This window comes from Rhinoderma darwinii, chromosome 5 (assembly GCF_050947455.1).
Source record: "Rhinoderma darwinii isolate aRhiDar2 chromosome 5, aRhiDar2.hap1, whole genome shotgun sequence".
In the NCBI taxonomy this organism is placed as follows: domain Eukaryota; kingdom Metazoa; phylum Chordata; class Amphibia; order Anura; family Rhinodermatidae; genus Rhinoderma; species Rhinoderma darwinii.
Window position 1 is genome coordinate 229,589,557 of NC_134691.1, and position 25,064 is coordinate 229,614,620.

General features: G+C 49.7%; 1 non-coding gene and 5 pseudogenes across 1 annotated transcript; all 6 read right to left on the reverse strand.

Moving 5' to 3' along the window:
- Positions 1–1,690: 1,690 nt before the first annotated feature.
- On the reverse strand, positions 1,691–1,877 carry LOC142654076 (U2 spliceosomal RNA). Its single transcript, XR_012848861.1, has one exon. It is a non-coding gene; the product is annotated as a U2 spliceosomal RNA (small nuclear RNA).
- Positions 1,878–2,654: 777 nt separating this feature from the next.
- Positions 2,655–2,724, reverse strand: LOC142654711 (U2 spliceosomal RNA; annotated as a pseudogene).
- Positions 2,725–3,997: 1,273 nt separating this feature from the next.
- Positions 3,998–4,203, reverse strand: LOC142654157 (U2 spliceosomal RNA; annotated as a pseudogene).
- A 6,283-nt stretch (positions 4,204–10,486) lies between these two features.
- Positions 10,487–10,664, reverse strand: LOC142653997 (U2 spliceosomal RNA; annotated as a pseudogene).
- A 12,059-nt stretch (positions 10,665–22,723) lies between these two features.
- On the reverse strand, positions 22,724–22,825 carry LOC142654527 (U2 spliceosomal RNA; annotated as a pseudogene).
- A 1,273-nt stretch (positions 22,826–24,098) lies between these two features.
- LOC142653731 (U2 spliceosomal RNA) lies at positions 24,099–24,273 on the reverse strand (annotated as a pseudogene).
- Positions 24,274–25,064: the final 791 nt, after the last annotated feature.

The window sequence follows — 25,064 nt, forward strand, 5'->3', positions numbered from 1 at the left end:
AGATCCTGGAAGGTGATGGTGTGGGTTCCTTTGGCTTCGTTGTCCTGGAAGCAAAAAATATCCCTGTGATGTAGTCCAAGCGAACCCAAAAGCACTTCTCTGGCGATAAATTCCAAGTTCTTCTTTGGTCTGTGTCTTTCCTCCACTTCAATACGAATAGTATTCTTCATCCGGGCCTCACCCGATGCGTACGAAATCCTGGCTGGCATCTCTCCCGTCTGGCAGGAAACAGGCCGATTGCCTGGGGATCCCTTCCCGTTGCTCCCGGACTAGGCCTTTCTCCCAATAGCGACAGGGGGGTGAAGTCTGGGCTATGAACCCAGACGATCCCCCCAGGCCGAGAGAAAGGGTACCGGAAGCACCTCCTGACAAGTCTCCTGGATAAATCCAATTGATCTTAGCCAGAAGGCCGAGAAGCGATAACCCGAATGGGCCGGCCGTTGACCGAGCCTGCCTAATACTGCTGTTCACCCCTTGCAGCGATTGATTCAGCCTACTCCTAGGCAATTCCATGGGGCCCTGCAGGCTCACACACATTTACAGCTACTAAGCGGGAGGTGAATAAAGGCCGGAGAGGAAGCCAGACAGGATTTGCTTCTTTTGCTTGCACCACAATGCAGTGCTGAAAGAGGAGGAATCTACATAAAAACGCCTTCCTGGCAACGCCCAAATGCCCTCCTGCCATGCAGATAAACACTGGCAGCGGCAGCAAGTGCATGCCCACAGCCACCCCTTGTTCCTTCACACCTTGTATCAGCTGTAATCCAGTCCAGTCCAGTGCTGCCTGCTGAGCAGCACTGACCAACACTGCCTGGGCCCAGGCTTTTATCTCTGAGGCCCCATTATGATGTCAGAAAGCTGGCTCTGGAATCCTGAGGGCTCCACTATGACACGTGCAAAGTTCCGTCTGAACTTTATATAAGACGGTGCGGCTCAGTCAGTCACTCAGTGTTGCCTGAGAGGGCAACACTGCAACAGCCGGCCGCCAGGCTGTCTTTTTTTTGCACAGCTAGTTGCCTCCAGGAGGCCACAAGAGGGAGACAAGGGACTGCAAAATGGAAAATAGGCATCCACCAACTTTACAGACAACTTCTCCTTGCTCCTACAACCTCCATCCTTGCACAGTTTGTTATTCTTCCAGGTAACAAAGTAACAAATCCAAATTGCTGCTCTCTTTGTAGGCAAGCAAGGCTTTGTTGCAACTGCAATTCTTACTTCTTCTTGAAATGTAGGGACGACAGTACATTCCATCACATCCATCTAGTGTACACAGGTAGGTCCATTGTGGCGGGTAGGCGGCTGGCTGCTTTAATGGCTGTTTGCTGTTCCCCTACTCCACTCCACTCCACTATTTGACTGTGGTGCTGCATCAATCAGTGGCTGGCTCAGGTGCAGCTCTTTAACTTACCTAAAAGGGAGGGCGGAGAGAAGACAAGGAAGGTGAATGAGCTGTTCCAATGTGAAATGCCGGAAACACAGAAACACAGACGACACAAAACAAGAGGTGGCAATCTATTCATTAATTAATTGCAGTTAATAAATGAGCTCATTATCACACATGACTGTACAAATGCATTGTCCAACAGGTGTTGAAATAATGGGATTAAAAGGGGAGATCCCTTCAGAAAGACAGAAACAATGGCAAAGAGAAAAAACACTTTTGGAATCTGATTTTAGTCAACACATAAGGAAAGGGTGCACCGGTCCTGGAAATACTGCAATACCAGGTCAATGCGTGGAGTGGACAGAGCAAGCTCTATTTCCATCTCCCTGTTCTAAAAATCCATTTAATATATGGTCCCCAGATAGGGGACGTATCAGATATTAAACTGATAAGAACAGATTTTTTTTTTTATTGAAAGCCCGAGCCGTGCTTTCTATCACCCAAGTGCATAAAAAGTGCAGAGGTGCCACACAAAAAGTGCACAAGGATGCGGTCTATCGCAGCCCTTCTCTTAAAAGAGAGAGGCCCCGCATAACCATTCCCTGACCCTCCAAACCATAGGCCTAGAGGATCAAGGATCGATGGTCCCCCCTCGCCGAAGCTTAGGGAGACCCAAACACACTCCTAGGCTTCTACCTGGGCTGCCACCCCAGTCCACCTAGGAGCCTGCATCCTAGTTGCACCTCCCCTCCGAAGAAGGGAGGCCGGGTTGCAGGGGAAAAAGGAACCAGAAGGCCACACATTTTCCCCCTAGACCTCAGGAGGGTCCCAAAAGGGCACCGCATCCCAAAATCCTTGTGACAAACGTGACAAACACACAGTGAAAAACAAAATTAAATAAGTGGATGTGCGCTGTGATACAGCCTGGACATCCGCCAGGTATATAAAAATTCCTCATCTCCCAGCCAGAAGGCCGGGAGAATAAAGGTGTGTGCTTAAAAGTGTGAAAGAAGAGTGCGTGCAAGTGTGCCTTCACTCAGTGGGATCCCACCCCCAGTGAGTTAGGGCACCCCAGGGTCACCAGCCCTGGGGCACATAGCAACTCGGGCTTTCAAACTACCCGACCTCCTGACCTCGATCCGGCGGTCGCCTGGTCACCTACAAATGGTACCTTTAAACCAAATGCGTACACCAGAGCGATGACCGTTGTGGTTCCCTGCCCTCACCTCGGCGTTCTGTCATCCCCCTACGATGGCCCACGTACCACCGGCAGGGATGATTACTAACCTCAGCTTGAGCAGGTACTACACTTGATCTTAGCCAAAAGGCCGAGAAGCGATAACCCGAATGGGCCGGCCGTTGACCGAGCCTGCCTAATACTGCTGTTCACCCCTTGCAGCGATTGATTCAGCCTACTCCTAGGCAATTCCATGGGGCCCTGCAGGCTCACACACATTTACAGCTACTAAGCGGGAGGTGAATAAAGGCCGGAGAGGAAGCCAGACAGGATTTGCTTCTTTTGCTTGCACCACAATGCAGTGCTGAAAGAGGAGGAATCTACATAAAAACGCCTTCCTGGCAACGCCCAAATGCCCTCCTGCCATGCAGATAAACACTGGCAGCGGCAGCAAGTGCATGCCCACAGCCACCCCTTGTTCCTTCACACCTTGTATCAGCTTTAATCCAATCCAGTCCGGTGCTGCCTGCTGAGCAGCACTGACCAACACTGCCTGGGCCCAGGCTTTTATCTCTGAGGCAGGCCCCATTATGATGTCAGAAAGCTGGCTCTGGAATCCTGAGGGCTCCACTATGACACGTGCAAAGTTCCGTCTGAACTTTATATAAGACGGTGCGGCTCAGTCAGTCACTCAGTGTTGCCTGAGAGGGCAACACTGCAACAGCCGGCCGCCAGGCTGTCTTTTTTTTGCACAGCTAGTTGCCTCCAGGAGGCCACAAGAGGGAGACAAGGGACTGCAAAATGGAAAATAGGCATCCACCAACTTTACAGACAACTTCTCCTTGCTCCTACAACCTCCATCCTTGCACAGTTTGTTATTCTTCCAGGTAACAAAGTAACAAATCCAAATTGCTGCTCTCTTTGTAGGCAAGCAAGGCTTTGTTGCAACTGCAATTCTTACTTCTTCTTGAAATGTAGGGACGACAGTACATTCCATCACATCCATCTAGTGTACACAGGTAGGTCCATTGTGGCGGGTAGGCGGCTGGCTGCTTTAATGGCTGTTTGCTGTTCCCCTACTCCACTCCACTCCACTATTTGACTGTGGTGCTGCATCAATCAGTGGCTGGCTCAGGTGCAGCTCTTTAACTTACCTAAAAGGGAGGGCGGAGAGAAGACAAGGAAGGTGAATGAGCTGTTCCAATGTGAAATGCCGGAAACACAGAAACACAGACGACACAAAACAAGAGGTGGCAATCTATTCATTAATTAATTGCAGTTAATAAATGAGCTCATTATCACACATGACTGTACAAATGCATTGTCCAACAGGTGTTGAAATAATGGGATTAAAAGGGGAGATCCCTTCAGAAAGACAGAAACAATGGCAAAGAGAAAAAACACTTTTGGAATCTGATTTTAGTCAACACATAAGGAAAGGGTGCACCGGTCCTGGAAATACTGCAATACCAGGTCAATGCGTGGAGTGGACAGAGCAAGCTCTATTTCCATCTCCCTGTTCTAAAAATCCATTTAATATATGGTCCCCAGATAGGGGACGTATCAGATATTAAACTGATAAGAACAGATTTTTTTTTTTTTTTTTTTTTTTTCTTTTCCCTCAGATGGGAATGAATACGATCAACCACAACCATATCCGTTCTATGACAATTTCACGAAAAAACTGTCCCATCATCATCCAGAAAACATTCTAAATATATTTTTCCAAAGGTCAACAACAAAAACAGCAACATCATTGCATAAAACATTACAGAAAAAAGAAATCATGATGAACAATCAACAATATCAATCCATTTTTTAACTTTCCACACCCCCTCTGCATCCATTTCCCCTTTTCTCTTTTTATCCCACAAAAAACAAACATACAGCTTTCCCAATGCCATTCTCACACTATCTCTAACAGCCAGTTCTTTCCTTTTAAACACATATACATTCCTTACATCCCATAATACTTCTTTTATACATGCAAGCAACAACCACAACACTCTCTCTTTTTCTCCATTACACGCACACAACCCAAACATAAACATTTCAAAAGACAACAAACTCACCCCAGTCAACTCCTTACATAACGGTCCCATTCTCTTTATCACTTCTCTTGCATACTTACAATTCCAGAACAAATGAATAACACTCTCCCTTCCATTACAATCAGACCTTGGACACATATCACTCCTGATTAGCCCACGATTCCTCTGGAATTCTCTTACTGGTAACACTCCATGCAAACTTTGCCACACCAATTCACTCTGCTTATTTGTCAAACCATCCATTCTTACTTTCTTCCATACTTTCCCCACATCTCTTCCTCTCACCATATTTATACCGCACTCAGTCTCCGCACACTCAATCATCCTGTACACCAAACTCTTATTGCGCAACATCCTAACATCCACACCATGCAACTTATATTTCACAAGAAACTTATACATCCACACATACCATACAGGCACAACAAACGCAACTGGACTACGTAAATCTCTCGCACACCACTTCATCCGAATCAGGTAAGTCCCAAACAAATATTTACACATAACAGAATATTTTAAGTCTGCCCTAACTACTCTTAGAAGAAAAATACACATATTTACCCCAAAGAATACTTCTAAGTTAGGAAAACCCAATCCACCATTCCTCACAGATTTAATTACCACCTCCCTCCTTGCTCGCTCCATTTTTGATCCCCACAAGAAAACAAACAAAATCCTATTTAAGCTCCTCAAACACATATAATTAGGTGGAAACACAAAAGCAATATACAAGTATATTGGCAAAACAACACTCTTAATGATCAAAATCTTCCCAGTAAAAGATAAACTTCTCATCCTCCAAAAACATAATTTACTTTCCACTTTCTTCTTCACATCATCCCAACATTCTTTCCCATCTAATTTTTCTGTAAATTTCACCCCCAACACCTTAATTGGTCCATCCACAATGTTCACCCCTATATCCCCCCTCACCTTACTGCTCCCAAAACTTTTACATTCACTCTTACTCCAGTTAACACGAAAAGCAGACGCGCCACAAAAAAAGGACACTAACAGTTTCACACGTTTTATAGCACATTCAGAATCGCATAGAACGCACACATCATCCATATAGCCACTTACCTTCCACTCTCTCCCCCCACTCCCTGGAATCTGAACACCACGCACAACCTTATCTTTCCTTAACAAACACAATAATGGCTCAATCGCACAAATGAAAGCAACCGGTGACAACGGACATCCTTGACGCACACCAGAAGACACAATCACTCTCCTACCCACACACCCATTCAGTAACACACGACTATATATCCCACCATATAAACTCCTAATTCTACATACAAACTCAGCTGGAAAGCCCATTTTCAGCAACACCTTATACAAAAACTTATGAGACAACCTATCATACGCTTTTTCAAAATCCAAACTTACCAGATGCACATCCTTCTTCCTTTCCATACAATCCCACAAACAATCTCTTAACATACACACATTCTCATGTATTCTTCTCCCAGGTACCGCACAACATTGCTCATCCCCAACCACACTCTCAATCACATCACGCATCCTATTGGCTATCACTTTTGCGTAAATCTTATAATCACAATTGAGTAACGTTATCGGGCGCCAATTTTTCAATTCCTTTAACTCTCCCTTTTTCGGAATCAACACAATCACACCCGCACGCATACTTTCAGTAATTTCTTCATTCACCCACATATATTTACACAATTCTATCACATCTTTTCCAATCACATCCCACATTAACCTATAGAACTCTATAGGGAGTCCATCTTCCCCTGGTGTCTTATTCACAGCCATACTATTTATTACCTTCCATACTTCATCCATAGTCACATCCTTCATAACACATTCTTTCTCAACATCACTCAAATTTTTATCCATCCCATTCAACACCTCACTCTCCAAAGTATCATCCCTCCATTTTTCTGCATACAACTCTTCATAGAACTTTGCCACTTCCTCACTCACATCATCACCACTCACCTCACTACCATCCTCCCCAATCAACACATTCATACTTTGTTTTTTACCAAACACTTTTTTGAAAAAAAACCGTGTACATTTCTCATCATATTCCATTCTCTCCAATTTTGCTCTAAAAATAACACTCTTACCTCTCTCAAACATAAATTCATTAATCTCTCTTTTGATAACTAATATATCCTCACTCACATCAGAACCTTCATCCCTTAACTTATATAATAAACTCAACTGAGCATTCAACCTCACATACTTTTCCCTCTTAATCGCAGCAAATTTATACCCAACATTTTTGAAAAACGATCTTGTCTTCATTTTAACCCAATCCCACCACCTACAGATATCAGTAAAATCACTTTTCTTCCTTACCCAACATGCATACCGATTCGCATATTCCCGCCTCACATCCTCACTTTCCAACAGACTCACATTTAATTTCCATAAACCCCGCCCATACACACCCTTTGCATCCACATCCACCTCACATATTACACACTCATGGTCTGAAAACAAAACCCCATGCTGTTTATAACTTAAAGAAATAACATTTTGCGAAACAAAGCAATAATCCAACCTACTATGAATTCTCCCCCTATCAGCATGATAGGTATTTAAATTCGGGTCTATTTTACATAACTTTTGCATATCTGATAAATTAAAATCACTAACTAAATCCAAAAATGTTTTCCCTGATATGTCAACATTACACTTAGTGAGATCACAATTTAGATCACCAACTAAAATTACAGGCATTCTCCCTGGAATGAAAAACTTAATTTTTTCAAATAAAACATTTCTTTCTACTTTATTTGTTGGAGCATATATATTAATTAAACATAACTGTACATTTTTGTACTCAAAGATAACTAAAATGCATCTACCTTGTTCTATAACAGTATAACTAACTAAAGATACTTCCCTCCCTTTAAACAAAACTCCCACCCCATCATTTTTATTTAACACACTGCCTGACCATACCATACTTCCATGCACCCATTCATCACTTCCAATTGACTCACACAAACCACATTCCTGCAAACAAAAAATAGAAGCACTTTCCTGTGCCAGGAACTCTAGAATAGCAGCTCGTCTATTTTTACTCTTGAAGACTCTGACATTTTGAGACACTATCCTGAAGCCCATATTCAACTTAAAACTTCTAGCTCATGGAGAGCAACCTAAAAAGAAAATACATAAAAGTACAACAGAATACATTTTTGCACATAGGACTAAAAATAACACAAATTTCTCTTCCCAGAGGTCTCCTCTTCCTTGCATAATGTGAAGACCACAGGTGAGTGAAACACATCACTTATCCCTAAACTGCAGGGCATACTGTGTCAGCGTCCATAGGGTCAATCTCCAGCACCTGAAAAGGGTTGCTTGTTTCCACACCTTCCTTCTCACTCTTCTCAGTGCGTCTTTTTTTACAGGATTTTTCCCTGCGAACCAAGAAGGTTTGACTGTCTTCCTCAGAACTTTTATCCCCACCACCCTCCCTTTGACTCTTTATAGTCTCTGACTCAGATGGATATTCCTCTATGTTACATGGGTCAGATGCATGAACAGAGCTGGTGAACTCCTCAATCACTTCCTCCAAACTTCTCAAAGGAGGTAAAAGCGGGGGCAGGGCACTCACCACAGGTGTTTGTGTAGTAGTCTCATCACCCCTCCTTACCTCTTCACTGGCTGGGCCTCTTACCACACTTGCAAATGATCTCCTTTGCGTTGCACTGTGTTCCCGCCGCTCCACTTCTCTTTGCTGAGCCTCCTCCGCCCTCTTCTGATTCTGCTCCTTCTGTGCAGCTGCATTTGGGCAATCTCTAAATAAATGGTCAGTTTTACCACAGATATCACAGGCACGTGGAGTAGGACACTCATTAGCTGTGTGCCCCTCCTGCTTACAGTTCCTGCAGCAACTTCCTTTAGTGCAAACATCCTGTGTATGACCAAAAAGAAAACAATTTCTGCAGTACTTTGGCTGCCCAGGGTACATTATGAAACCCCTCTGGCCTGCCACAGAGAAACTCGCAGGTGGGTGCATAAAACCTCCTAAGTAATTAGGGTCCTGCTTTAACTTCACTCTGAACTTGTATTTGCAGTTGAAAATACCCATGCAATTCACCTGGGGTACTCCATCTCTAACATACTGGCAGTAGTTAAGGAGAAAATTTACAAGTACCTCCATCTTGGTGTAGGGATTGTAGACATGCACCGTGATAACAATTTCATTCAATCCGAACAACGGCGTACATTTTATACCTTGCATCATGGGGTCATCCTTGTTACTGCGCAGCCATTCATAGACGTTTATGCAAATTTCTTCATTTATGAAGGTAACGTCGTACACACCTGTTTTCCAGAAGTCCTGAACAGCAAAAATCAGATTTCTCTGCACACCAGCTTTACCTTCAATGATCTTTTCAATCATAAAACGGAGGTTGTTCTTCTGATGGTCCTTGGGATCCACTTCCATCCGGATGGTATTCTTCAGCCCAGCCATTCTTCAATAAGACACTGTCGGTAAAAACCACAGAAAATTATACAGCAGCTCCTGCAAAGGAAACTGCTGGATCACTCCAGGACTCGCACCCTGACTACTACACTTGGTCGTAGCCAAAAGGCCGAGAAGCGATAACCCGAATGGGCCGGCCGTTGACCGAGCCTGCCTAATACTGCTGTTCACCCCTTGCAGCGATTGATTCAGCCTACTCCTAGGCAATTCCATGGGGCCCTGCAGGCTCACACACATTTACAGCTACTAAGCGGGAGGTGAATAAAGGCCGGAGAGGAAGCCAGACAGGATTTGCTTCTTTTGCTTGCACCACAATGCAGTGCTGAAAGAGGAGGAATCTACATAAAAACGCCTTCCTGGCAACGCCCAAATGCCCTCCTGCCATGCAGATAAACACTGGCAGCGGCAGCAAGTGCATGCCCACAGCCACCCCTTGTTCCTTCACACCTTGTATCAGCTTTAATCCAATCCAGTCCGGTGCTGCCTGCTGAGCAGCACTGACCAACACTGCCTGGGCCCAGGCTTTTATCTCTGAGGCAGGCCCCATTATGATGTCAGAAAGCTGGCTCTGGAATCCTGAGGGCTCCACTATGACACGTGCAAAGTTCCGTCTGAACTTTATATAAGACGGTGCGGCTCAGTCAGTCACTCAGTGTTGCCTGAGAGGGCAACACTGCAACAGCCGGCCGCCAGGCTGTCTTTTTTTTGCACAGCTAGTTGCCTCCAGGAGGCCACAAGAGGGAGACAAGGGACTGCAAAATGGAAAATAGGCATCCACCAACTTTACAGACAACTTCTCCTTGCTCCTACAACCTCCATCCTTGCACAGTTTGTTATTCTTCCAGGTAACAAAGTAACAAATCCAAATTGCTGCTCTCTTTGTAGGCAAGCAAGGCTTTGTTGCAACTGCAATTCTTACTTCTTCTTGAAATGTAGGGACGACAGTACATTCCATCACATCCATCTAGTGTACACAGGTAGGTCCATTGTGGCGGGTAGGCGGCTGGCTGCTTTAATGGCTGTTTGCTGTTCCCCTACTCCACTCCACTCCACTATTTGACTGTGGTGCTGCATCAATCAGTGGCTGGCTCAGGTGCAGCTCTTTAACTTACCTAAAAGGGAGGGCGGAGAGAAGACAAGGAAGGTGAATGAGCTGTTCCAATGTGAAATGCCGGAAACACAGAAACACAGACGACACAAAACAAGAGGTGGCAATCTATTCATTAATTAATTGCAGTTAATAAATGAGCTCATTATCACACATGACTGTACAAATGCATTGTCCAACAGGTGTTGAAATAATGGGATTAAAAGGGGAGATCCCTTCAGAAAGACAGAAACAATGGCAAAGAGAAAAAACACTTTTGGAATCTGATTTTAGTCAACACATAAGGAAAGGGTGCACCGGTCCTGGAAATACTGCAATACCAGGTCAATGCGTGGAGTGGACAGAGCAAGCTCTATTTCCATCTCCCTGTTCTAAAAATCCATTTAATATATGGTCCCCAGATAGGGGACGTATCAGATATTAAACTGATAAGAACAGATTTTTTTTTTTTTTTGAAAAGCCCGAGCCGTGCTTTCTATCACCCAAGTGCATAAAAAGTGCAGAGGTGCCACACAAAAAGTGCACAAGGATGCGGTCTATCGCAGCCCTTCTCTTAAAAGAGAGAGGCCCCGCATAACCATTCCCTGACCCTCCAAACCATAGGCCTAGAGGATCAAGGATCGATGGTCCCCCCTCGCCGAAGCTTAGGGAGACCCAAACACACTCCTAGGCTTCTACCTGGGCTGCCACCCCAGTGTCCACCTAGGAGCCTGCATCCTAGTTGCACCTCCCCTCCGAAGAAGGGAGGCCGGGTTGCAGGGGAAAAAGGAACCAGAAGGCCACACATTTTCCCCCTAGACCTCAGGAGGGTCCCAAAAGGGCACCGCATCCCAAAATCCTTGTGACAAACGTGACAAACACACAGTGAAAAACAAAATTAAATAAGTGGATGTGCGCTGTGATACAGCCTGGACATCCGCCAGGTATATAAAAATTCCTCATCTCCCAGCCAGAAGGCCGGGAGAATAAAGGTGTGTGCTTAAAAGTGTGAAAGAAGAGTGCGTGCAAGTGTGCCTTCACTCAGTGGGATCCCACCCCCAGTGAGTTAGGGCACCCCAGGGTCACCAGCCCTGGGGCACATAGCAACTCGGGCTTTCAAACTACCCGACCTCCTGACCTCGATCCGGCGGTCGCCTGGTCACCTACAAATGGTACCTTTAAACCAAATGCGTACACCAGAGCGATGACCGTTGTGGTTCCCTGCCCTCACCTCGGCGTTCTGTCATCCCCCTACGATGGCCCACGTACCACCGGCAGGGATGATTACTAACCTCAGCTTGAGCAGGTTTTTTTTTTTTTTTTTTTTTTTTTTTTTTTTTTTTTTTTTTTTGATTGAAAATTGCTTTATTGACAATCAATCGTCATCATACAAACATTACTGCGACGCAGCGCAAGCCATGAAGCAGCAAATAATAAATAATAACAGTCGTCAAACATAACATGACAGTATAATACACAGTACAGGCTAGCCTATGCTATACATTACACCACATGCTACACTAACATTCTTGCATTCACTAACGCCAAACAACAAAGCATTACAGACAAGTGATGGGATAGGGGAGTGGGTAGGAGGGGATAGGGAAGGGGGAAATCACAGGCCCGAAGCTTTATTGAAAGACAACACACAAGAAGGGAGAGTGGGGGGAAGGGGAGTATCAGTCCTCTTCCTCATCGACGTCCGGGCTGTCCCAGGTGGAATAGTCTCTGAGCAGGCTGTGGATCAGCCTGCGGCAGTCCTGGACGGACACACTCTCTCTCCGCAAAATCAGACGATTCCTGGCGAACCATATAGCGTCCTTAAAACAGTTCATAAGGCGCCAGGCTTCCTGGATTGCTCCATCCGTGGTATTCCCAGGAAATAGTCCATAAAGTACCGAGCGGTACGACAGTCTGTTCCTGGGAACTGAGTCCTTGAGTTCGTGTTCCAAGGCTTTCAACAGACCCTGTGCAAAGGGGCACTGCCAGAAAATGTGCAAAGATGTTTCCTCCGTGAAGGGGCACCTGGGGCAGTACCGGGTCTTGCACAGGTTGCGGGCATGCATGAATGACCTAAGAGGCAGTCCTCCCTGGATGGCCATCCATGAAATGTCCTTGTGCCCGTTGGTCAACCTGCCAGATGACACGTTAGTCCAAACAGTCTCCAACGTGTCGGCATGAAGCCCTGGAACAAACTCCAGTGAGTCCTTTGCTCTGATGTGCTTGTGGATCGTCTTAGGTTTCCACAAGTCGGGCTTAAGACCCTCCAGTTGATGCTCCCTCACAAACCGGACGACATCTCCGTAGAACCAGGGAGCGTGCCAGTTGTAAGGGAAGGAGCTGTCCCACTTGTCCCAGCCAAAACCTCGCCAGAGGGGAAGGAGGAAGTAGCGGGACATGGCCTTGCCCGCAGAGCCGTTTGCTGTCCTCAGAGTCCTACGAACACAGTCACATACAAAAGCGATCCGCAGCAGAGTGGGAATGTCGGGTATACCCTTCCCACCTTTGCGGGGCTCCTTGTACATAACAGTCCGCTTTACTCTGTCCATTTTCGAGCCCCAGATGAAGCGAAACACAGTCCTGGTAATGGCCCTCGAGACGGTGGCAAGAGGGGGCCATGCCTGTGCAGTGTATTGTAGCACAGGCAAGACTTCGTTACGCAGGACCATTGCTTTGCCCTCAATAGTGAGTTGTCTGAGGCTCCACAGTCCGATCCTTTGGTTGACTTTGGCCAAGCGTTCTTCCCACGACTTTAGGGCTGCACCTTCCTTACCGAACCAGACTCCCAGAATTTTGATGAAGTCCGGCTTGATAGTAAACGGGAAGGAGGCAGGAGAAGGCAGGTACCACTTTCCGAAGAGCATGGCTTCCGACTTCCCGCAGTTGACTTTTGCCCCTGAAGCGCGTCCGAACTCCTCACAGGTCTGGACGAGTGCAGTCACCGAACTCTGGTCAGCGCAGAAGACGGTCACGTCGTCCATGTACAGCGAGCATTTGACCTCGAAGTGTCCTGGACCTGGTGCGGTGATCCCTCTGATCTCTCCATTCTGCCGGATAGCCTCTGCGAAGAGCTCTATAACACAAACAAAAAGGAGAGGTGAAAGAGGACAGCCTTGTCTAACCCCCGACGATACAGGAAAGGGGTCAGTCTTCCAGCCGTTCACCAGCACCGAGCTGTAAATGTCGCAATACATCAGGTTAACATACAAACAGAACAACCTGCCAAGCCGCAGCCTACGCAGAGCCTTACCCATGAATTCGTGAGAGACCCGGTCAAAAGCCTTCTCCTGATCCAGACTGACCAGGGCCGCGTGTGTACGGCGGCTTTGCATGTAATGCACCGTGTCCCTCACCAGGGCAAGACTGTCGGCCACCCTACGGCCAGGAATGCCGCAGGTTTGGTCCGATCCGATGATCTGTCCGATGACAACCTTCAGTCTGTTGGTCAATACTTTGGCGAGGATCTTGTAGTCCACGTTCAGGAGAGAGATGGGACGCCAGTTTTTCAGGTCACATCTCTCCCCCTTCCGCTTATACAAGATCGTGATCATGCCTTCTCTCAAGGACGGTGGCATTCTACCCTCCACCACCATCTCCTCATAGAGCTCCAGCAGGTCCGGACAGATCAAGTCCCCCAGCGCTACATAGAGCTCTGCTGGGAGACCATCACTGCCCGGGGTCCTGCCGGGTCTGAAGGATTTAGCGGCAGAGAGCAGTTCCTCCACCGTCAGGGGTACATCCATAGCCTCCGTACCTGCAGGATCAAGATGATTAGTGATACCTGACAGGAATTTATCGGCGGCTTCGGGGTCAGTGGTTTTCCGGGAGTAGAGGCTTCGGTAGTAGTCTGTGACGACTCCCATCACCTCCTTCTTCCCAGAATGCATGTTTCCGGTCTCATCTCGGAGTTCCTTCAGGGGCGTGTGGCCGGCATGGAGTTTCCTGAAAAAGAACGAGTTACATTTCTCACCCTTCTCCAGGTTCTCCACCTTGGAACGAAAGACAATTCGCTTGGATTCCTCCTCAAAGTGCCTTTTCAGGCCCTTTTTGGCTTCCTCCAGCTCCTTCCTGACGTCCCAGCCGCATTGAAGGAGGTCTTGCAGGGATCGCAGCTGACGCTGCATCTCTCTGAAGTCTCTCTTCCTCTCACACGCCTGTTGACGACTTTTTGCCTGAAAGAAACAACGAAATTCAACTTTAACATATTCCCACCAGTCACAGGTTTTGTCAAAGAAAACTTTATCATTCCTCCAAACAATATAGGCGTCTCTAAGTTCCGCCAGTACCTCCTCTCTTTCCAGCAGGGCACAATTCAGCTTCCAGGAGCCAGGGCCGGGAGGAAAACCGTGGCCGATGGCACCCTGGAAGAGAATGGCCCTGTGGTCAGAGAAGAAGCAGGGGATCATGGAGTGCCCATGCTGCTTGACTGCCCGGGAGGTGAACACAAAGTCAATCCGAGAACGAAGTGAGCCATCGGGTCGGCTCCATGAATAGTTCACAGAGCCGATCCCCATGGAGCCCACAACGTCCTGCAAGGATGCTTCGGTTACCATCTCGATAAGCAGTTTGGAACTGACATCCAGCTTGATTGAAGTGCCGGAACTTCGTCCATCCTCTTCGATGGGGCAGTTGAAGTCCCCGGCCATCACCACTGCCCTAGTGGTGGCGAGCTGGGTCCGCAGGGTCTGGAATAGTTCCAGGCGCTCAGCCTTCATAGGGGGAGCGTACACGTTGATGAGCCTAATCGGCTCTCCCGCCCAGGAACCGTCTACGACCAACAAGCGGCCGCAGACGAGCTCCTGGACAGAGTCAACAGTAAATACGCTTCCCCTAATCAGGATGGCAACCCCTGCAGACTTACAGTCGCCCCCACCAGACCAGTAGGACGGGCCATGGGTCCACTGCCTGGCCAGATGATGGTATGACCTGGAAGAGGGGAGAGTACATTCCTGCAGCATAAATACATCACTCGACTGCTTGGAAAGAAAAGTTAGCACCATCTGACATCTAGTCCTATCTCTAACACTCCTCACATTGAGGCTAAAGATGTTAAGTTTAGCAGCCATGGGGGAGAATAAAGAAGGTTAGTGCAAACGATACACCTTAGTTACCAGTCCGGTCGGGCGGATCCTCCTCGCCTGGCGGGTCCGAAAGATCCAGCAGGCCCTCTGACAGAAATTGTTCCAGGATTGTAGCCACCTGGATGTCTGTTGTGAAGTCGATGACCTCAGGTTCAGACACGAGTTCCTCCACCATCTGCTCCATTTCCTCCTGCTGCGCAAGGGAATCTTCGCAGATTTCCACGACTTGTCGTTTTGAGGACTCAGCAGCTGGGCTGTCCCTCACCTTTCTCTTCCTCTGGATGGCACCTGAGGAGACAAGAGGGGGAAAATCCTCCAGGGAGAGGACTCCAGCAGCTGGAGGGGAAGATGTTAGTGCTGCTGGAGCTGGGGAGAAGGGAGGCTGGGTTGGGAGAGGTGCAGGTGACAGGACCACTGAGATGGGTGGGTAGGAGAAGGTGAGAGCCTCAGTGGGGGTGACAGGGGTTGGGGACGGGGGGGTGGGGAGGGCCGGGCGAGGGAGGGCCGGGAGAGGGGGGGGAGGGACTGTCGTCTTCTTACCATCCTTCTTTTTCCCGGTCTTCTGTGCCGCTGGAGCTCTGGCTGGGGCGGGGTTCCCTCTGGCTGGAGCTTTCGCTGCTACAGTTGCCCAGGATCGATCCCTCTTCGGGCAGTCCTTGTAAGAGTGGGCTGCTTGTCCGCAGAGGTTGCACATTGTCCGTTTCGGGCAGTCTTTGGTCTCGTGTCCTGTTACCCGGCAGTTCTTGCAGGCGTCCTCCTTGCAGTCCTTCACCGAATGACCCTTCTTGCTGCATCTCCTGCAGATCTGCGGCATGTCCGGGTAATAGATGAGGCCGTAGGAGTTGCCCAGCGAGAATGACTGGGGCAGGTGCTGGAGGCCGTCTTCCGCGCTCGAATCCTTGTTCAGTCGGACGATTACCGACCACTTGCCAGTCCAGAAGCCGAGTCCGTTCAGGATGTGGGTGGGTTCCCTCACCACTGTGCAGAACCGCTTCAGGAGCGTGGTGATGTCTTTGCCGGGGGTGTGTGGGTTCCGCATTGAGACCGTCACCCGCCTTTCCTCTCTTTGGACAGGGCAGTTGCCCACAAAGCGAGAGAAAGGGGATTCAGGCCTCGCCGCTTTCACCATCTCCCAGTACCTTCTGCAGATGTTGATCGAAGCGAAGGTCACGAAGAACATCCCGGTCATGAAGGCCTGGATACTGATGGTCTCCGGCTTAGCGAAGCCCTGATCCAGGAGCATCTTCTGGCAGAACACTTCTTCCGTCATGTCCGGCACTCTCCCGTCCACCTCCTTGAGCTTCAGGGCCACCGTCTGCTTCATCCAGGGCTCCAGGGTTGGAGCAGCCTGGTTCGGCTTCCTGGTGGCCTGTTGGCTTGAGGAGGCTTCAGGAGGAGATGTCCTGGCCTGGGCCGGCTCACCTGGTCCATCAGCCTTCTCCTTCTGGGTGGCAGGGTTGCTGGTTGAGGCCATGGCTTCTTCCAGCTGTTCCTGTCGCTTGGGGAGGATCTTCGATAGCTCTTTCCCGAAGGGGGCGGAGCTATGCAAATCTTCTCCTTGCTGGCCGAGGTTCTTCCACGAAATTTCTTCCGCAGCGGTTCCTCGTCGAGCTTCTTCTGCGGCCGAGCTTCTTCAAAGATCCCCTTCAGCAGCGGCTCTTCTCCGAAGGTCTCTGTCGCAGTTCTCCTTCTTCCCGGCAGCGATCTCCCGGAGCTTCTTCCCCGATGGCGGCTTCTCCCTTCTGGATCTTCGTCTTCGGTGGTTCTTCTCCGCAGTTCGTCGCCGGCTTCGTCTGGAACGCTCTTGGATCGCTAAGCTAGTGTTTATAGCCCCCAGTGGTTCTCCGAGCTATCTATCCTTACAAGGACTGATAAGAACAGATTTTTTGATTGAAAAATGCTTTATTGACAATCAATCGTCATCATACAAACATTACTGCGACGCAGCGCAAGCCATGAAGCAGCAAATAATAAATAATAACAGTCGTCAAACATAACATGACAGTATAATACACAGTACAGGCTAGCCTATGCTATACATTACACCACATGCTACACTAACATTCTTGCATTCACTAAAGCCAAACAACAAAGCATTACAGACAAGTGATGGGATAGGGGAGTGGGTAGGAGGGGATAGGGAAGGGGGAAATCACAGGCCCGAAGCTTTATTGAAAGACAACACACAAGAAGGGAGAGTGGGGGGAAGGGGAGTATCAGTCCTCTTCCTCATCGACGTCCGGGCTGTCCCAGGTGGAATAGTCTCTGAGCAGGCTGTGGATCAGCCTGCGGCAGTCCTGGACGGACACACTCTCTCTCCGCAAAATCAGACGGTTCCTGGCAAACCATATAGCGTCCTTAAAGCAGTTCATAAGGCGCCAGGCTTCCTGGATTGCTCCATCCGTGGTATTCCCAGGAAATAGTCCATAAAGTACCGAGCGGTACGACAGTCTGTTCCTGGGTACTGAGTCCTTGAGTTCATGTTCCAAGGCTTTCAACAGACCCTGTGCAAAGGGGCACTGCCAGAAAATGTGCAAAGATGTTTCCTCCGTGAAGGGGCACCTGGGGCAGTACCGGGTCTTGCACAGGTTGCGGGCATGCATGAATGACCTAAGAGGCAGTCCTCCCTGGATGGCCATCCATGAAATGTCCTTGTGCCCGTTGGTCAACCTGCCAGATGACACGTTAGTCCAAACAGTCTCCAACGTGTCGGCATGAAGCCCTGGAACAGACTCCAGTGAGTCCTTTGCTCTGATGTGCTTGTGGATCGTCTTAGGTTTCCACAAGTCGGGCTTAAGACCCTCCAGTTGATGCTCCCTCACGAACCGGACGACATCTCCGTAGAACCAGGGAGCGTGCCAGTTGTAAGGGAAGGAGCTGTCCCACTTGTCCCAGCCAAAACCTCGCCAGAGGGGAAGGAGGAAGTAGCGGGACATGGCCTTGCCCGCAGAGCCGTTTGCTGTCCTCAGAGTCCTACGAACACAGTCACATACAAAAGCGATCCGCAGCAGAGTGGGAATGTCGGGTATACCCTTCCCACCTTTGCGGGGCTCCTTGTACATAACAGTCCGCTTTACTCTGTCCATTTTCGAGCCCCAGATGAAGCGAAACACAGTCCTGGTAATGGCCCTCGAGACGGTGGCAAGAGGGGGCCATGCCTGTGCAGTGTATTGTAGCACAGGCAAGACTTCGTTACGCAGGACCATTGCTTTGCCCTCAATAGTGAGTTGTCTGAGGCTCCACAGTCCGATCCTTTGGTTGACTTTGGCCAAGCGTTCTTCCCACGACTTTAGGGCTGCACCTTCCTTACCGAACCAGACTCCCAGAATTTTGATGAAGTCCGGCTTGATAGTAAACGGGAAGGAGGCAGGAGAAGGCAGGTACCACTTTCCGAAGAGCATGGCTTCCGACTTCCCGCAGTTGACTTTTGCCCCTGAAGCGCGTCCGAACTCCTCACAGGTCTGGACGAGTGCAGTCACCGAACTCTGGTCAGCGCAGAAGACGGTCACGTCGTCCATGTACAGCGAGCATTTGACCTCGAAGTGTCCTGGACCTGGTGCGGTGATCCCTCTGATCTCTCCATTCTGCCGGATAGCCTCTGCGAAGAGCTCTATAACACAAACAAAAAGGAGAGGTGAAAGAGGACAGCCTTGTCTAACCCCCGACGATACAGGAAAGGGGTCAGTCTTCCAGCCGTTCACCAGCACCGAGCTGTAAATGTCGCAATACATCAGGTTAACATACAAACAGAACAACCTGCCAAGCCGCAGCCTACGCAGAGCCTTACCCATGAATTCGTGAGAGACCCGGTCAAAAGCCTTCTCCTGATCCAGACTGACCAGGGCCGCGTGTGTACGGCGGCTTTGCATGTAATGCACCGTGTCCCTCACCAGGGCAAGACTGTCGGCCACCCTACGGCCAGGAATGCCGCAGGTTTGGTCCGATCCGATGATCTGTCCGATGACAACCTTCAGTCTGTTGGCCAATACTTTGGCGAGGATCTTGTAGTCCACGTTCAGGAGAGAGATGGGACGCCAGTTTTTCAGGTCACATCTCTCCCCCTTCCGCTTATACAAGATCGTGATCATGCCTTCTCTCAAGGACGGTGGCATTCTACCCTCCACCACCATCTCCTCATAGAGCTCCAGCAGGTCCGGACTGATCAAGTCCCCCAGCGCTACATAGAGCTCTGCTGGGAGACCATCACTGCCCGGGGTCCTGCCGGGTCTGAAGGATTTAGCGGCAGAGAGCAGTTCCTCCACCGTCAGGGGTACATCCATAGCCTCCGTACCTGCAGGATCAAGATGATTAGTGATACCTGACAGGAATTTATCGGCGGCTTCGGGGTCAGTGGTTTTCCGGGAGTAGAGGCTTCGGTAGTAGTCTGTGACGACTCCCATCACCTCCTTCTTCCCAGAATGCATGTTTCCGGTCTCATCTCGAAGTTCCTTCAGGGGCGTGTGGCCGGCATGGAGTTTCCTGAAAAAGAACGAGTTACATTTCTCACCCTTCTCCAGGTTCTCCACCTTGGAACGAAAGACAATTCGCTTGGATTCCTCCTCAAAGTGCCTTTTCAGGCCCTTTTTGGCTTCCTCCAGCTCCTTCCTGACGTCCCAGCCGCATTGAAGGAGGTCTTGCAGGGATCGCAGCTGACGCTGCATCTCTCTGAAGTCTCTCTTCCTCTCACACGCCTGTTGACGACTTTTTGCCTGAAAGAAACAACGAAATTCAACTTTAACATATTCCCACCAGTCACAGGTTTTGTCAAAGAAAACTTTATCATTCCTCCAAACAATATAGGCGTCTCTAAGTTCCGCCAGTACCTCCTCTCTTTCCAGCAGGGCACAATTCAGCTTCCAGGAGCCAGGGCCGGGAGGAAAACCGTGGCCGATGGCACCCTGGAAGAGAATGGCCCTGTGGTCAGAGAAGAAGCAGGGGACCATGGAGTGCCCATGCTGCTTGACTGCCCGGGAGGTGAACACAAAGTCAATCCGAGAACGAAGTGAGCCATCGGGTCGGCTCCATGAATAGTTCACAGAGCCAATCCCCATGGAGCCCACAACGTCCTGCAAGGATGCTTCGGTTACCATCTCGATAAGCAGTTTGGAACTGACATCCAGTTTGATTGAAGTGCCGGAACTTCGTCCATCCTCTTCGATGGGGCAGTTGAAGTCCCCGGCCATCACCACTGCCCTAGTGGTGGCGAGCTGGGTCCGCAGGGTCTGGAATAGTTCCAGGCGCTCAGCCTTCATAGGGGGAGCGTATACGTTGATGAGCCTAATCGGCTCTCCTGCCCAGGAACCGTCTACGACCAACAAGCGGCCGCAGGCGAGCTCCTGGACAGAGTCAACAGTAAATACGCTTCCCCTAATCAGGATGGCAACCCCTGCAGACTTACAGTCGCCCCCACCAGACCAGTAGGACGGGCCATGGGTCCACTGCCTGGCCAGATGATGGTATGACCTGGAAGAGGGGAGAGTACATTCCTGCAGCATAAATACATCACTCGACTGCTTGGAAAGAAAAGTTAGCACCATCTGACATCTAGTCCTATCTCTAACACTCCTCACATTGAGGCTAAAGATGTTAAGTTTAGCAGCCATGGGGGAGAATAAAGAAGGTTAGTGCAAACGATACACCTTAGTTACCAGTCCGGTCGGGCGGATCCTCCTCTCCTGGCGGGTCCGAAAGATCCAGCAGGCCCTCTGACAAAAATTGTTCCAGGATTGTAGCCACCTGGATGTCTGTTGTGAAGTCGATGACCTCAGGTTCAGACACGAGTTCCTCCACCATCTGCTCCATTTCCTCCTGCTGCGCAAGGGAATCTTCGCAGATTTCCACGACTTGTCGCTTTGAGGACTCAGCAGCTGGGCTGTCCCTCACCTTTCTCTTCCTCTGGATGGCACCTGAGGAGACAAGAGGGGGAAAATCCTCCAGGGAGAGGACTCCAGCAGCTGGAGGGGAAGATGTTAGTGCTGCTGGAGCTGGGGAGAAGGGAGGCTGGGTTGGGAGAGGTGCAGGTGACAGGACCACTGAGATGGGTGGGTAGGAGAAGGTGAGAGCCTCAGTGGGGGTGACAGGGGTTGGGGACGGGGGGGTGGGGAGGGCCGGGCGAGGGAGGGTGGGAAGGGTAGGGCGAGGGAGGGCCGGGAGACGGGGGGGAGGGACTGTCGTCTTCTTACCATCCTTCTTATTCCCGGTCTTCTGCGCCGCTGGAGCTCTGGCTGGGGCGGGGTTCCCTCTGGCCGGAGCTTTCGCCGCTACAGTTGCCCAGGATCGATCCCTCTTCGGGCAGTCCTTGTAGGAGTGGGCTGCTTGTCCGCAGAGGTTGCACATTGTCCGTTTCGGGCAGTCTTTGGTCTCGTGTCCTGTTACCCGGCAGTTCTTGCAGGCGTCCTCCTTGCAGTCCTTCACCGAATGACCCTTCTTGCTGCATCTCCTGCAGATCTGCGGCATGTCCGGGTAGTAGATGAGGCCGTAGGAGTTGCCCAGCGAGAATGACTGGGGCAGGTGTTGGAGGCCGTCTTCCGCGCTGGAATCCTTGTTCAGTCGGACGATTACCGACCACTTGCCAGTCCAGAAGCCGAGTCCGTTCAGGATGTGGGTGGGTTCCCTCACCACTGTGCAGAACCGCTTCAGGAGCGTGGTGATGTCTTTGCCGGGGGTGTGTGGGTTCCGCATTGAGACCGTCACCCGCCTTTCCTCTCTTTGGACAGGGCAGTTGCCCACAAAGCGAGAGAAAGGGGATTCAGGCCTCGCCGCTTTCACCATCTCCCAGTACCTTCTGCAGATGTTGATCGAAGCGAAGGTCACGAAGAACATCCCGGTCATGAAGGCCTGGATGCTGATGGTCTCCGGCTTAGCAAAGCCCTGGTCCAGGAGCATCTTCTGGCAGAACACTTCTTCCGTCATGTCCGGCACTCTCCCGTCCACCTCCTTCAGCTTCAGGGCCACCGTCTGCTTCATCCAGGGCTCCAGGGTTGGAGCAGCCTGGTTCGGCTTCCTGGTGGCCTGTTGGCTTGAGGAGGCTTCAGGAGGAGATGTCCTGGCCTGGGCCGGCTCACCTGGTCCATCAGCCTTCTTCTTCTGGGTGGCAGGGTTGCTGGTTGAGGCCATGGCTTCTTCCAGCTGTTCCTGTCGCTTGGGGAGGATCTTCGATAGCTCTTTCCCGAAGGGGGCGGAGCTATGCAAATCTTCTCCTTGCTGGCCGAGGTTCTTCCACGAAATTTCTTCCGCAGCGGTTCCTCGTCGAGCTTCTTCTGCGGCCGAGCTTCTTCAAAGATCCCCTTCAGCAGCGGCTCTTCTCCGAAGGTCTCTGTCGCAGTTCTCCTTCTTCTTCCCGGCAGCGATCTCCCGGAGCTTCTTCCCCGATGGCGGCTTCTCCCTTCTGGATCGTCGTCTTCGCTGGTTCTTCTCCGCAGTTCGTCGCCGGCTTCGTCTGGAACGCTCTTGGATCGCTAAGCTAGTGTTTATAGCCCCCAGTGGTTCTCCGAGCTATCTATCCTTACAAGGACTGATAAGAACAGATACTACACTTGATCTTAGCCAAAAGGCCGAGAAGCGATAACCCGAATGGGCCGGCCGTTGACCGAGCCTGCCTAATACTGCTGTTCACCCCTTGCAGCGATTGATTCAGCCTACTCCTAGGCAATTCCATGGGGCCCTGCAGGCTCACACACATTTACAGCTACTAAGCGGGAGGTGAATAAAGGCCGGAGAGGAAGCCAGACAGGATTTGCTTCTTTTGCTTGCACCACAATGCAGTGCTGAAAGAGGAGGAATCTACATAAAAACGCCTTCCTGGCAACGCCCAAATGCCCTCCTGCCATGCAGATAAACACTGGCAGCGGCAGCAAGTGCATGCCCACAGCCACCCCTTGTTCCTTCACACCTTGTATCAGCTTTAATCCAATCCAGTCCGGTGCTGCCTGCTGAGCAGCACTGACCAACACTGCCTGGGCCCAGGCTTTTATCTCTGAGGCAGGCCCCATTATGATGTCAGAAAGCTGGCTCTGGAATCCTGAGGGCTCCACTATGACACGTGCAAAGTTCCGTCTGAACTTTATATAAGACGGTGCGGCTCAGTCAGTCACTCAGTGTTGCCTGAGAGGGCAACACTGCAACAGCCGGCCGCCAGGCTGTCTTTTTTTTGCACAGCTAGTTGCCTCCAGGAGGCCACAAGAGGGAGACAAGGGACTGCAAAATGGAAAATAGGCATCCACCAACTTTACAGACAACTTCTCCTTGCTCCTACAACCTCCATCCTTGCACAGTTTGTTATTCTTCCAGGTAACAAAGTAACAAATCCAAATTGCTGCTCTCTTTGTAGGCAAGCAAGGCTTTGTTGCAACTGCAATTCTTACTTCTTCTTGAAATGTAGGGACGACAGTACATTCCATCACATCCATCTAGTGTACACAGGTAGGTCCATTGTGGCGGGTAGGCGGCTGGCTGCTTTAATGGCTGTTTGCTGTTCCCCTACTCCACTCCACTCCACTATTTGACTGTGGTGCTGCATCAATCAGTGGCTGGCTCAGGTGCAGCTCTTTAACTTACCTAAAAGGGAGGGCGGAGAGAAGACAAGGAAGGTGAATGAGCTGTTCCAATGTGAAATGCCGGAAACACAGAAACACAGACGACACAAAACAAGAGGTGGCAATCTATTCATTAATTAATTGCAGTTAATAAATGAGCTCATTATCACACATGACTGTACAAATGCATTGTCCAACAGGTGTTGAAATAATGGGATTAAAAGGGGAGATCCCTTCAGAAAGACAGAAACAATGGCAAAGAGAAAAAACACTTTTGGAATCTGATTTTAGTCAACACATAAGGAAAGGGTGCACCGGTCCTGGAAATACTGCAATACCAGGTCAATGCGTGGAGTGGACAGAGCAAGCTCTATTTCCATCTCCCTGTTCTAAAAATCCATTTAATATATGGTCCCCAGATAGGGGACGTATCAGATATTAAACTGATAAGAACAGATTTTTTGATTGAAAAATGCTTTATTGACAATCAATCGTCATCATACAAACATTACTGCGACGCAGCGCAAGCCATGAAGCAGCAAATAATAAATAATAACAGTCGTCAAACATAACATGACAGTATAATACACAGTACAGGCTGGCCTATGCTATACATTACACCACATGCTACACTAACATTCTTGCATTCACTAAAGCCAAACAACAAAGCATTACAGACAAGTGATGGGAAATGGGAGTGGGTAGGAGGGGATAGGGAAGGGGGAAATCACAGGCCCGAAGCTTTATTGAAAGACAACACACAAGAAGGGAGAGTGGGGGAAGGGGAGTATCAGTCCTCTTCCTCATCGACGTCCGGGCTGTCCCAGGTGGAATAGTCTCTGAGCAGGCTGTGGATCAGCCTGCGGCAGTCCTGGACGGACACACTCTCTCTCCGCAAAATCAGACGGTTCCTGGCAAACCATATAGCGTCCTTAAAGCAGTTCATAAGGCGCCAGGCTTCCTGGATTGCTCCATCCGTGGTATTCCCAGGAAATAGTCCATAAAGTACCGAGCGGTACGACAGTCTGTTCCTGGGTACTGAGTCCTTGAGTTCATGTTCCAAGGCTTTCAACAGACCCTGTGCAAAGGGGCACTGCCAGAAAATGTGCAAAGATGTTTCCTCCGTGAAGGGGCACCTGGGGCAGTACCGGGTCTTGCACAGGTTGCGGGCATGCATGAATGACCTAAGAGGCAGTCCTCCCTGGATGGCCATCCATGAAATGTCCTTGTGCCCATTGGTCAACCTGCCAGATGACACGTTAGTCCAAAC